The sequence below is a fragment of the Ranitomeya variabilis genome, chromosome 5 (assembly GCF_051348905.1).
Source record: "Ranitomeya variabilis isolate aRanVar5 chromosome 5, aRanVar5.hap1, whole genome shotgun sequence".
Lineage (NCBI taxonomy): Eukaryota > Metazoa > Chordata > Amphibia > Anura > Dendrobatidae > Ranitomeya > Ranitomeya variabilis.
In genome coordinates, this window is record NC_135236.1 from 208906855 (window position 1) to 208920799 (window position 13945).

Here is a 13945-nt window from a genome sequence, read left to right on the forward strand (position 1 = left end):
ATACATCACTGCAGTAATATCCCTTAATTAGCCCCTATGGTAGTCAGCCATATGTTCTCCCATCCTTCCCTCATGAGTAGCCATTCTGCCCCATACGATCTCCCTATCCTGCCCCATCTGTCTCCATCGTATCCATCCTGCCCCATGATCCAATCATGCCCCGCATCTCCATTATGCCCCGTCTCCAGCATTCTGCCCCCAATGTGTCTCCAGCAGTCTGCCCCAGTGTGTCCAGCATTCTGCCCCAGTGTCTCCAGCATTCTGCCCCAGTGTCTCCAGCATTCTGCCCGTGTCTCCAGCATTCTGCCCGTGTCTCCAGCATTCTGCCTCGTTTCTCCAGCATTCTGCCCCCAGTGTCTCCAGCATTCTGCCCCAGTGTATCCAGCATTCTGCCCCCAGTGTGCCCAGCATTCTGCCCCAATTGTGTCCAGCATTGTGCCCCCAGTGTGTCAAGCATTGTGCCCCCAGTGTGTCAAGCATTCTGCCCTCAGTGTCTCCAGCAGTCTGCCCCCCAGTGTCTCCAGCATTCTGCCCCGGGGCCCCCTGGATCGCTGCTCTCAATAATAATAAAAAAAAAACGTTCTTACCTGACCGCGCTCCTGCGGCGAAGCTCCCTCCACTCAGCTGAAGCGCGCACTCGCCGGTGACTGACAATGACATCAGACGCCGGCAACGTGCGCGCTGGGGCTGACGTCAGCTGCCAGCCTCCGATTGGCTGGCGGCTGTTAAGTCTTGACGTGCGGGCACGCGCATCAATAGCTTTGCTGCCGCAGCGCCGCTAAGGGCCCGGTTTAGCCTGACGGTAGTGGCCCGGTGAGCAGATGAGACGGGGCACGATGCGGGCCCACTCTGACCACCGGGCCCCATACGCCAGTCAGGGCAGTAATGCCATGATGGCGGCCCTGTGTACACCACAGAGCTATTCATTTACAACTAATGTGAACTTGGATGTTCTACTATAAAGGTGGAAATTCCGCTTTAAAAATAATACTTTTTTTTCCATTACTGGCAAGACAAGAATTTCTGCTTTGAGCTGATATTCTAGTTCACTGTATAACACTTTAACCCCTTAGTGATGGGGCCAAATTTTTGATCTGACCAGTGTCCCTTTATGTGGTAATAACTCTGGAATGCTTCAACGTGTTACAGTGATTTTGAGATTTTTTTTTTTGCGACATTATACTTTATGGTAATGGTAAATTTAGGTTGCTGTTTTGTGTTTATAAAAAGTATCAAAAATTTTACAAAACTGTAAACAAATAGCAATTTTCAAACTTTGAATGATTATCCCTTTAACCCAGATAGTCATCCCATAGCGAAATATTAATAAATAACATTTCCCACATGTCTGCTTTACATCAGCATCGTTTATAAAATGCTATTTTATTTTGTTAGCATTTTAGGAGGTTTCAAAAGGTAGCAACATTTTTTCCTTTTTCCAAGGAAATTTACAAAATAATTTTTTTTTAGGGACCTATCCAAGTTTGAAGTGACGTTAGGGGTCCTATATAATGGAAACCCCTCAAACATGATACTATTTTAAAAACAACACCCCATGAAATACTGAAAACTGCTTGTGGGTAGTTTATTAACCCTTCAGGTACTTTTCAGGAATTAATGCAAAGTGGCATGACAGGAATGAAAAAGTGTGTATTTACCACCTAAATGTCGCTAACATCTGAACAGGCCGCTATAGCTGGCAGACTCTAAGGCCGCTATTTGGCCGTGAACTGCCATGACAAACATCAGGACCACACAATCATGATCTCAGGGTACTGATAGGGTTAAATAGGAAGCCCCCACAATCTATTAAGCATTTCTATGATGTAGTCACTATTGACAGCAGCATTTAAGGGGTTAAACAGATATGGACGGTGCAAACACTGATCGTGGCTAATGCAGCAAGTTGTCAGCTACAGTGTCCAGCCAACAGCTGCTGGATTGTTAACTGTATGGGGATGCTATTCTCTTATATCTCAGGTCAGTAAAAAGACGTATTGGTGGTCATTAAGGGGTTAAAACATTCTTCCACACAATTGCTGGTATTCTGCTATAGACTGCATTGCCTTGCAGAACACTTTGCTTTGGATTTTCACAAATAAATAATGTTAAATCATATTCTATACATTTTCTAAAGCCAAAGTGGAGAATTTTAGGATTTAGTTAGGCTACTGTATGTTTGAGTCACATCACAGAAAATCTCCAATTTTACTGCAAATCTAAGGTACAAAACCGGACTAGTCCGTCTGTGATCCGAGCACTGCTGTCATTCAGGTGTACCATCACTCCAGCATTATTTTTTTTTGTTATAAAATTTGACAATAGAAACCAACCAGGTTTTATTAAAGTCACCGCGGCCCTTTTTGTATCAATTATGTAATAGATCCATAAGCCGCAAGCATTTTGTTTCTGTTTTCTTAGATCAGAACAGAGAAACTAAAATTAAAAGATCCGGTAGGTCTGATTTCAGACTGCTGATCCTTTTGTTTTTTAGAGATGTCTGGCCTAAGCTCTATAATAGAGGACGCAGAAGAGCGAGCGCTCCTGTGTATGGGTGAGATGGCGGTCGCCCGAACACCAACTAATGTGTATTGGGGGGCGGCTTTCTTCATTCATTCTACAGCATTAGTATCACATGTTGTCAGAGGCAAATTATTTGATGTATATTATGTAACAAATCAACAACAGATTTAGAAATAGACAGATTAGTAAAGGCTGTTACATTATTATAGCGACATTTATTCCATGGCGCTTTACATGTGAGGAGCAGTATACATAATAAAAAAAACAAGTACAATAATCTTAATCAATACAAGTCACGACTGGTACGTGAGGAGAGAGGACCCTGCCCGCGAGGGCTCACAATCTACAATCTACACAGAGCTGGTATTCCTATTCATAACCACCACTATTTTGTTAAAAACCCAAATACAGTATATAAGATTAGTGTTATTTCATCTATTTATTAGGGATCCAATTTCTGCAAAAATAACAGCATTTTTATATAGAAAGGTAATGTTAATTTCCAACAATTTTTATCACCATATTGCCTTCTTTAGGTCTTATTGCTGAATGGAATGTATAACATTAGTTGGCTTCTTAATGCCCTCTAGTGGTGCCTACAGGTAGCAAGCGTGATGTCTAGTGGTGCCTACAGGTAGCAAGCATGAGGTTTAGTGGTGCCTACAGGTAGCAAGCATGATGTTTAGTGGTGCCTACAGGTAGCAAGCATGATGTCTAGTGATGCCTACAGGTAGCAAGCATGATGTCTAGTGGTGCCTATAGGTAGCAAGTGTGATGTCTAGTGGTGCCTACAGGCAGCAAGCATGAGGTTTAATGGTCACTGCAGGTAGGAAACATGATGTCTAGTGGTGGATGCAGGCAGCATGCATAATATCTAGTGGTGGCTGCAGGTAGCAAGCATGAGGTTTAGTGGTGGCTGAAGGTATTGGAAACATGATGTATAGTGGCTGCTGGTACCAAACATTATGTCTAGTGGTGGCTGCAGGTAGCAAGCATGATGTCTAGTTGTTATTCCCATAGTCCTAGATCACAGATGGCTAAAGTCACTTCAGCAATGCAAACAACATATTCTAATATGGAATGCCATAGAAGAAAGGAAGTGAAATAAGAACATACATGTAAAATAGTACATTTATTGATAAATATTAAAACAAGTTTGACAAAGAACAAATTAGGATAAAAAGGGGAGAAAATACCACCAGAACAAACAAACAGTGGGGGAATTTAGCACGGTACAAAATCCAACATAGGAGTATCACTAAATTAACCAGTATCCTTTTTTTTTTTTTTTTTAATGATGGCTAGTTGTGTCTACAGGTAGCAAGAATGATGTCTAGTGGTGGCTGCATGTAGCAAACATGATGTCTAGTGGTGGCTGCAGGCAGAAGCACAATGTGGAGAAGTAGGGAATTTGGAACGGTTTCAGAATTATGGAGCTCAGATCACTATAAGAAATTATTCCACACAAACTTCTGAACCTGGGGAGATTCAAATAATGTTATTTAAGGAAAATGCATTCATGGCCATTAAAAAGCATCAACTTTTTTATCTATACAGTTGCATTTAAAGTGTAGTCAACTGAGCTTTCAACTACAGGGTGGGCCATTTATATGGATACACCTAAATAAAATGGGAATGGTTGGGGATATCAACTTCCTGTTTGTTGCACATTAGTATATGGGAGGGGGAAAACTTTTCAAGATGGGTGGTGACCATGGAGGCCATTTGGAAGTCGGCCATTTGGGATCCAACTTTGTTTTTTTCAATGGGAAGAGGGTCATGTGACACATCAAACTTATTGAGAATTTCAAAACATAAACAATGGTGTGCTTGGTTTAAACGTAACTGTATTCTTTCATGAATTATTTACAAGTTTCTCTTTTATTACAGCCATTGACATGTCACAGAGGTTAACACGTGAGGAGCGGATAGAAATTGTGTTTATGTCTGAACGCAGTACCCAGGTCTTTGCAGCAGATTTCAATGCAAGACACCCTACGCAAGAAAACTGTCACCATTCCCATGTTATTTAGGTGTATCCATATAAATGCCCCACCCAAAAAAGTTTGCCTCATCACTGAACATAATGTTCTGTGTAAACGGAGGGTCCTGTTCCACTTTTTGTTTTGCGCAATCTGCAAATTCACCGCTCCGATCTGGGTCACCAATCATTCCCATTTCATTTAGGTGTATCCATATAAATGGCCCATGGGTGGACATACCGCATGTGCAGCCTGTGTGGCTGCATCGGGGCCCAGAGGCTCCAGGGGGCCCCTGCAGGGTGGCCAATAATGAGGGCAATCTGGCCTATTTATCTGGCCCTAAGGCTCTGGGGGGCCTCTGGCCAGATTGGCCTCATGTGCGGCGGGCAGGGAGAAATCCCTGCAGCTCCACTGCCTACAAGAGAAAATATCAGCGGAGTGGAGCTGCAGGGATCCATCCTGCTTCCTGCACGCGCTTCCTCTCACGCAGACAGCAGCGGTGCTGGATGACGTAATCATTCAGCGGCCGGCTGTGCCAGAGAAGAAGCTGCCGACGGTAATGCTTCAGCTGCAGGAAAGCGTGCGGACAGGTGAGAGGTGCTGTGTGCGTGTTTTGTTGTATGTTTGTGTGTGTGTACATGTGTAGCACTGCAGGGGAATGTGCAGAGAGGTGAATGGTGCTGTGTTTGTGTAGGTGGAGAGGGCAATGATGGGGATGAGGAAATGATGGAAGTGGTGAGATGAGCAAGGATGGGGATAAGGAAATGATGGACTTGGTGGAAAGGGCAATAATGGGGGTGGAGGAAATGATGGAAGTGGTGGAATGGGCAAGGATGGGGATGGTGGGGGAGGAGGAAATGATGGACTTGGTGGAAAGGGCAATAATGGGGGTGGAGGGGGAGGAAATGAAGGTGGTGGAATGGGCAAGGATTGTGGTGGTGGAAAGGGCAATGATGGGGATGGTGGGGGAGGAGGAAAGGATGGAGGTGCTGGAAAATGCAATGATGGGAGTGGGGGAGAAGGCAATGATGGTGGTAGTGGAAAAGACAATGATGGGAGTGGTGGGGAAGAAGGCAATGATGGTGGTGGTGAAAAGGGCAATAATGGGGGGGGAGGAGGAAATGGTAGAGGTGGTGGATTGGGCAATGATGGGGTGGGAGAGAGGACAATAATGAGATGCGGGGGAGGAGGAAAATGAATGGTGTGGGGCATTGGGATGGGAAGAAGGACTTATAATGGACTTAGGAACAGGGGGAGGAGGAGGAAAACATTATCATTTATTATGTCTAACAGTCCTTTAGTATGTCTAACACAGTCCCTTAGTATATAGTGTACGTACTTATGTATAACAGTTCCTTAGTATATAGTGTACTCACTAACTCTGTATAACACCATCCTTAGTTACATACAGTACAGACCAAAAGTTTGGACACAGCTTCTCATTTAAAGATTTTTCTGTATTTTCATGACATTATATATATATATATATATATATATATATATATATATATACACACACACACACACACACACACACACACACACACACCTATATCTATATACATACATACAGTCATGGCCAAAAGTATTCACACCCCCTGCAATTCTGTCAGATAATACTCAGTTTCTTCCTGAAAATGATTGCAAACACAAATTCTTTGTTATTATTATCTTCATTTAATTTGTCTTAAATGAAAAAACACAAAAAGAATTGTTCTAAAGCCAAATTGGATATAATTCCACACCAAACATAAAAAAGGGGGTGGACAGAAGTATTGGCACTGTTCGAAAAATCATGTGATGCTTCTCTAATTTGTGTAATTAACAGCACCTGTAACTTACCTGTGGCACCTAACAGGTGTTGGCAATAACTAAATCACACTTGTAGCCAGTTGACATGAATTAAAGTTGACTCAACCTCTGTCCTGTGTCCTTGTGTGTACCACATTGAGCATGGAGACAAGAAAGAAGACCAAAGAACTGTCTGAGGACTTGAAAAATCAAATTGTGAGGAAGCATGAGCAATCTCAAGGCTACAAGTCCATCTCCAAAGACCTGAATGTTCCTGTGTCTACCATTTGCAGTGTCATCAAGAAGTTTAAAGCCCATGGCACTGTGGCTAACCTCTCCAGATGTGGACGGAAAATAAAAATTGACAAGAGATTTCAACGCAAGATTGTGCGGATGTTGGATAAAGAGCCTCGACTAACATCCAAACAAGTTCAAGCTGCCCTACAGTCCGAGGGTACAACAGTGTCAACCCGTACTATCCGTCGGCGTCTGAATGAAAAGGGACTTACCCCGAGACATAAAAAAGCCAGGCTGGAGTTTGCCAAAACTTACCTGAAAAAGCCTAAAACGTTTTGGAAGAATGTTCTCTGGTCAGATGAGAAAAGTAGAGCTTTTTGGGCAAAGGCATCAACACAGAGTTTACAGGAGAAAAAAAGAGGCATTCAAAGAAAAGAACATGGTCCTTACAGCCAAACTTGGCGGAGGTTCCCTGATGTTTTGGGGTTGCTTTGCGGCCTCTGGCACTGGACTGCTTGACCGTGTGCATTGCATTATGAAGTCTGAAGACTACCAACAAATTTTGCAGTATAATGTAGGGCCCAGTGTGAGAAAGCTGGGTCTCCCTCAGAGGTCATGGGTCTTCCAGCAGGACAATGACCCAAAACACACTTCAAAAAGCACTAGAAAATGATTTGAGAGAAAGCACTGGAGACTTCTAAGGTGGCCAGCAATGAGTCCAGACCTGAATCCCATAGAACACCTGTGGAGAGATCTAAAAATGGCAGTTTGGAGAAGGCAGCATTCAAATATCAGGGTCCTGGAGCAGTTTGCGAAAGAAGAATGGTCTAAAATTCCAGCAGAGCATTGTAAGAAACTCACTGATGGTTACCGGAAGCGGTTGGTCGCACATATTTTGGCTAAAGGTTGTGCAACCAAGTATTAGGCTGAGGGTGCCAATACTTTTGTCTGGCCCATTTTGGGAGTTTTGTGTGAAATGATCAATGTTTTGCTTTTTGCTTCATTCTCTTTTGTGTTTTTTCATTTAAGACAAATTAAATGAAGATAATAATACCAAATAATTTGTGATTGCAATCATTTTCAGGAAAAAACTGAGTATTATCTGACAGAATTGCAGGGGTGTGAATACTTTTGGCCATGACTATGTATATATATATAGCTTTGTCGCCATAAAGGGAGGGGGGGCCCAGACATTTCTTGCACAGGGGCCCCAAGCTGTCTGTGTCCTCCCCTAAAGTGGCCCACCCTGTACATTAGAAGTCGAAGCTTCTCAAGTTTTCTGTACTGAGACCTTACCAGGCACAACATGGTATTGATGAGACATAAACCAGTAGAACATTAAAATGAACACAAAAGCAATTAGTTATAGAGTGTTAGGCAAGATTCATAGTTACATAGTTATTAAGGTTGAAGGAAGACTGTAAGTCCATCTAGTTCAACCCATAGCCTAACCTAACATGCCCTAACATGTTGATCCAGGGGAAGGCAAAAAAAACCCCATGTGGCAAAGAGTAACTCCATCATGGGGAAAAAAATTCCTTCCCGACTCCACATACGGCAATCAGACTAGTTCCCTGGATCAACGCCTTATCAAGGAATCTAGTGTATATACCCTGTAACATTATACTTTTCCAGAAAGGTATCCAGTCCCCTCTTAAATTTAATTAATGAATCACTCATTACAACATCATACGGCAGAGAGTTCCATAGTCTCACTGCTCTTACAGTAAAGAATCCGCGTCTGTTATTATGCTTAAACCTTCTTTCCTCCAGACGTAGAGGATGCCCCCTTGTCCCTGTCTCAGGTCTATGATTAAAAAGATCATCAGAAAGGTCTTTGTACTGTCCCCTCATATATTTATACATTAAAATAAGATCACCCCTTAGTCTTCGTTTTTCCAAACTAAATAGCCCCAAGTGTAATAACCTATCTTGGTATTGCAGACCCCCCCAGTCCTCTAATAACCTTGGTCGCTCTTCTCTGCACCCGCTCTAGTTCAGCTATGTCTTTCTTATACACCGGAGACCAGAACTGTGCACAGTATTCTAAGTGTGGTCGAACTAGTGACTTGTATAGAGGTAAAATTATGTTCTCCTCATGAGCATCTATGCCTCTTTTAATACATCCCATTATTTTATTTGCCTTTGTAGCAGCTGCCTGACACTGGCCACTGAATATGAGTTTGTCATCCACCCATACACCCAGGTCTTTTTCATTGACGGTTTTGCCCAGAGTTTTAGAATTAAGCACATAGTTATACATCTTATTACTTCTACCCAAGTGCATGACCTTATATTTATCCCCATTAAAGCTCATTTGCCATTTATCAGCCCAAGCTTCTAGTTTACATAAATCATCCTGTAATATAAAATTGTCCTCCCCTGTATTGATTACCCTGCAGAGTTTAGTGTCATCTGCAAATATTGAAATTCTACTCTGAATGCCCCCTACAAGGTCATTAATAAATATGTTAAAAAGAAGAGGGCCCAATACTGACCCCTGTGGTACCCCACTGCTAACCGTGACCCAGTCCGAGTGTGCTCCATTAATAACCACCCTTTGTTTCCTATCCCTGAGCCAGCTCTCAACCCACTTGCACATATTTTCCCCTATCCCCATTACTCTCATTTTATGTAACAACCTTTTGTGTGGCACCGTATCAAAAGCTTTGGAAAAGTCCATATATACTACGTCCACTGGGTTCCCTTGGTCCAGTCCGGAACTTACCTCTTCATAGAAGCTGATCAAATTAGTCTGACATGAACGGTCCCTAGTAAACCCGTGCTGACACTGGGTCATGAGGTTATTCCTCTTCAGATACTCCAGCATAGCATCCCTTAGAATGCCCTCCAGGATTTTACCCACAGTAGAGGTTAAGCTTACTGGCCTATAATTACCGAGTTCAGTTTTTGCCCCTTTTTTGAATATTGGCACCACATTTGCTATACGCCAGTCCTGTGGTACAGACCCTGTTATTATGGAGTCTTTAAAGATTAAAAATAATGGTCTATCAATGACTGTACTTAGTTCCTGCAGTACTCGGGGGTGTATCCCATCCGGGCCCGGAGATTTGTCAATTTGAGTTATTTTTAGACGCCGCTGTACTTCCTGCTGGGTTAAGCAGGTGACATTTTGCCTCATACCTCATTCAACAGCGCTTCCATGACCTACATCGGAAGTGTCCATATGAATGACTGAAAAATGGAAATCAGATATGGGCCTGATTGAAACATTCAGTACAGTGTAAAAAATGGAATTAAAATGGATTCTATTTGGGCTCCTTTGCGGTGGTTTCTGCATTCAGATGGAAGCACGTCATAATACATCATACAATTCTGTCTGGAAAATTAACAAACACTATGCTTTAAAGATTAAGAAGTATTTACTAATGAAGCTAGTGGATGACCTGGTTACAAATGAAGAATCTATACAAGAGAAGGTAATCTACTCGGTTACCTACTAAGTACTATAGTCTCTACCTACCTTCCCCTGGAGATCACAGATCCATTTTCTCGCTCGTTAGCTTTGATGTGGTCCGTGTGTTGTGTTTTGCTTATAGGCTTCTTTCCATCAATACGTTGACAGGCATTGTGTATCTAACTTCCTGCCTTTTTTGTTCTATATGCGAAGCCTCAATAAAAATTACATAAAAAATAAAGGGGTATTGGAATGTGCTAATGTTATGGTATATCGAGAATGAGACATAATATTCTGATTAGTGCAACATGGTGGCTCAGTGGTTAGGGTCCTTGGTTCAAATCCCACCAAAGACTACATCTGCAAGAAGTTTGTATGTTCTCCCTGTGTTTGCGTGGGTTTCCTCCCACACTCCAGACACATACTGATAGGGAATCTAGATTGTGATTCCCAATGGGGACAGTGATTATAATGTCTGTAAAGCGCTGTGGAATTAATAGCGTTATGTAAGTGAGTAAAATAAATTAGTGGCAGTATCACATGTGTTGCCATTGTTCCTGCACCTTACGGCTTGGAGAGTGGAGAGAAATGTAACAGCTCTATTCAAGAGGAAGAATGAAGAAGCCAGTTAAGGGTCTTCTGGTGACCAGCCCCCCATTGAAAAGGAATTGGTGACATTATAGCACTTAATTTTGTTAAGAAAAAAAACCAACACTTTAATGACCGTGATGACTGGGAATGAAACAGAAACATGGTTTCTGATATTAAACGAATCACATTATCATAAATAAAAGCAAAATACAACATCATATTCTTAATTTTTTTTATTTTTTTTTCCAATTTGCAGTGATAGCTAATTAGTTACAGTGTTAATGATGCAAACATTTGCTAAGCACAACAAGACCGGTCACTTGTTAGCACTTCGGCTTTAGTGTAATTATGACGTTATTTAACAATCTAATTCCATTATATCTGTAATATACAAGTTACATGTGTAATTAACAAACCTGTCGTGTTTTGTTAGTTCTGTGGGGAATATTATACATCCTGATGTTAATGACAGTGACAAACTAGAGAAAGTTACTGCGTTGAAGGTGCGGAGATATCAATATTACCGTGACTATAATACATCCATGCAAAAGAACCAGTGGCTTTTACCAAACTATTTTTATTAAAAAGGCATTTTTCTAATTATTCACATATTATAATTACCAAGTCCTCAGTACACAATGTTCTGAGCTGCTGGAGGAAGGCATTTTCCTACACATCCAATACAATTGTACAGAAGGGCTCCTGAGATTACTTAGCATGTGGAAACATAGTTCTCCCAGTATAATGTAATGGTCGGTGTCAAGAAACGCTTCTGGTAAAAGCTGATTGCATGTTGCTATTAATAACCATAAAGCAGTGAACACTGCCCAGACATATTACACCGTCACTACACTGGGGCAGGATTCACTAGTCACATACCAAACTAGAACTGGGCTCTAAACTACCCTCAAGAATGGTTTTCACATATAGCACTCGTACCTACAATATTGTATAGGGCTGTGCACATGTCCTTCTTTATGCCCGGACCAAGAGAGGTCCAGGAATAAAAAAAATTAAAAAAAATAAAAAAAAATGCAGACATGTCTAATTTTGATCCGATTAGTAGTGCAAACTGTAGGAAAACAAGGAGCGCAAATAGGGTCTTATCCCACGTTATACAATGTGCAATTTTGATCAAAAACTGCTCACCTGGTGGTGCAGAGACAAGGCTTGTATGTCAGCTGCCGCAGATCCATGGGTCGGCTAGCGACCTAACTAAAGCCATTATCAAGTAATATAGTGGATTACGTCCGCGCTGCCAGACCATTCAGAACGCAAAAATATGGTAAAAGGATGATGGTGGTTTATCCTATGCATTTCAAAGTCATCATGACTTCTTCTTCAGGAAATACCACAAAGACAGTCTACTGCAGTCTTCTTATTGATGAATATTGAGGACTATACAGCAAAAGTGCAATATACATGAGCACATCTATCCCGGTCCCTAATCATTGATTGACAGCTTTGAGCCTATGCAGAAAGCGGTCAATCATAAGAGCGAGGGAAGATTGAGCTCATCATTGAGTGAAGTGCAGCAGATAAAACAGTGATATTTCCAAAACTACATCAAGAAGCATAGTAAGTAACACTGCACTAAAATCAGGGTCTGAGCCCTAAGATTAAAAAGCACAGACTTGGCATCAGATTCCTATTGAAGATAACCTGTCACTTGCTCAAAGAAATTTGTTAAATACCTTATATAAGTCAACAGAGCTGATTCTATTGTATTTTTCCATCTTGCACTGTGTCACTGCATTGCCAAGATATTCATGTGTGTTTTTTTTCTGGAGCACAGTATGTGAAATCTCTGCTTGCGGTTCAACTAGGCATTTTTTCTGGCTTTCACCCCTCCTTCCAAGATGCTGCCAATCGCAGATCAGCAGCTGAACTGTGATTGGCAACAACTGGGAGGGAGGGGTAAAAGCAGAGATTTCACATGGTGCGCTTCATGGAAACAAATATGAATATCTCTGTAATTAAGTGACCTGATGCCAAACGAAAAAAAAAAAAAAAGACAGAATCAGAGGAGCTCTGGGATGTTTACAAGGCATTTATGGAAATTCATATTTTTTCAAGCAAGTAACAAGTCCTCTGTAAATTAAGTACATGATCCTTCATAATAACTATAGCTTATGCAATATACCTTTGTACTTGTCTTGATAAAATTACTGCTTAAATTAAATCTGTCAGCAGGTTTTTCCTATTTAATATGAGAGTAGCATAACGAAGGGGTATAGACCCTGATTCCAGGGATGTAACTTATTAGGCTGTGTACCGTAGTTTCTATAAAATCAGTGTTTTATCAGCAGGAGGTTATCACTATTTAAGTTTTGAAGCAGGACAATGAGGCTGTCAGCTTAGTGGGTGGGAGAGCAGAAACGTGCACTGTCCATATAGTATAATCTACACTGATGCCAATATTCGTTAACTAAGCAATTTTGGCTTAGACAATATGTGCTGGGATTCGTGTACAGCAACCAGTCTGTGCTAGAAAAATGAGAACTAGACAGGTGTCTATAGGCGATACATTACATTTTTGCCTGCTTTAGTTATCATACATATACAGTACAGACCAAAAGCTTGGACACACCTTCTCATTTAAAAAAATTTCTGTATATTCATGACTATGAAAATTGTACATTCACACTGAAGGCATCAAAACCATGAATTAACACATGTGGAATTATATACTTATCAAAAAAGTGTGAAACAACTGAAATTATGTCTTATTTTCTAGGTTATTCAAAGTAGCCACCTTTTGCTTTGATGACTGCTTTGCACACTCTTGGCATTCTCTTGATGAGCTTCAAGAGGTAGTCACTGGAAAAGGTATTCACTTCACAGGTGTGCCCTGTCAGGTTAAATAAGTGGAATTTCTTGCCTTATAAATGGGGTTGGGACCATCAGTTGAGTTGTGCAGAAGTCTGGTGGACACACAGCTGATAGTCCTACAGAATAGACTGTTAGAATTTGTATTATGGCAAGAAAAATGCAGCTAAGTAAATAAAAACGAGTGGCCATCATTACTTTAAGAAATGAAGGTCAGTCAGCCCGAAAAATTGGAAAAACTTTGAAAGTGTCCCCAAGTGCAGTGGCAAAAACCATCAAGCGCTACAAAGAAACTGGCTCACATGAGGACCGCCCCAGGAAAGGAAGACCAAGAGTCACCTCTTATTCTGAGGATAAGTTTACCCAAGTCACCAGCCTCAGAAATCGCAGGTTAACAGCAGCTCAGATTAGAGACCAGGTCAATGCCACACAGAGTTCTAGCAGCAGACACATCTCTACAACAATAGAGATAGTCATGAAAATACAGAAAAATCTTTAAATGAGGTGTGTCCAAACTTTTGGTCTGTACTGTAGGTTAACTGTAGGCACCAGGAAAGCCATTTAAAGAAGCCTG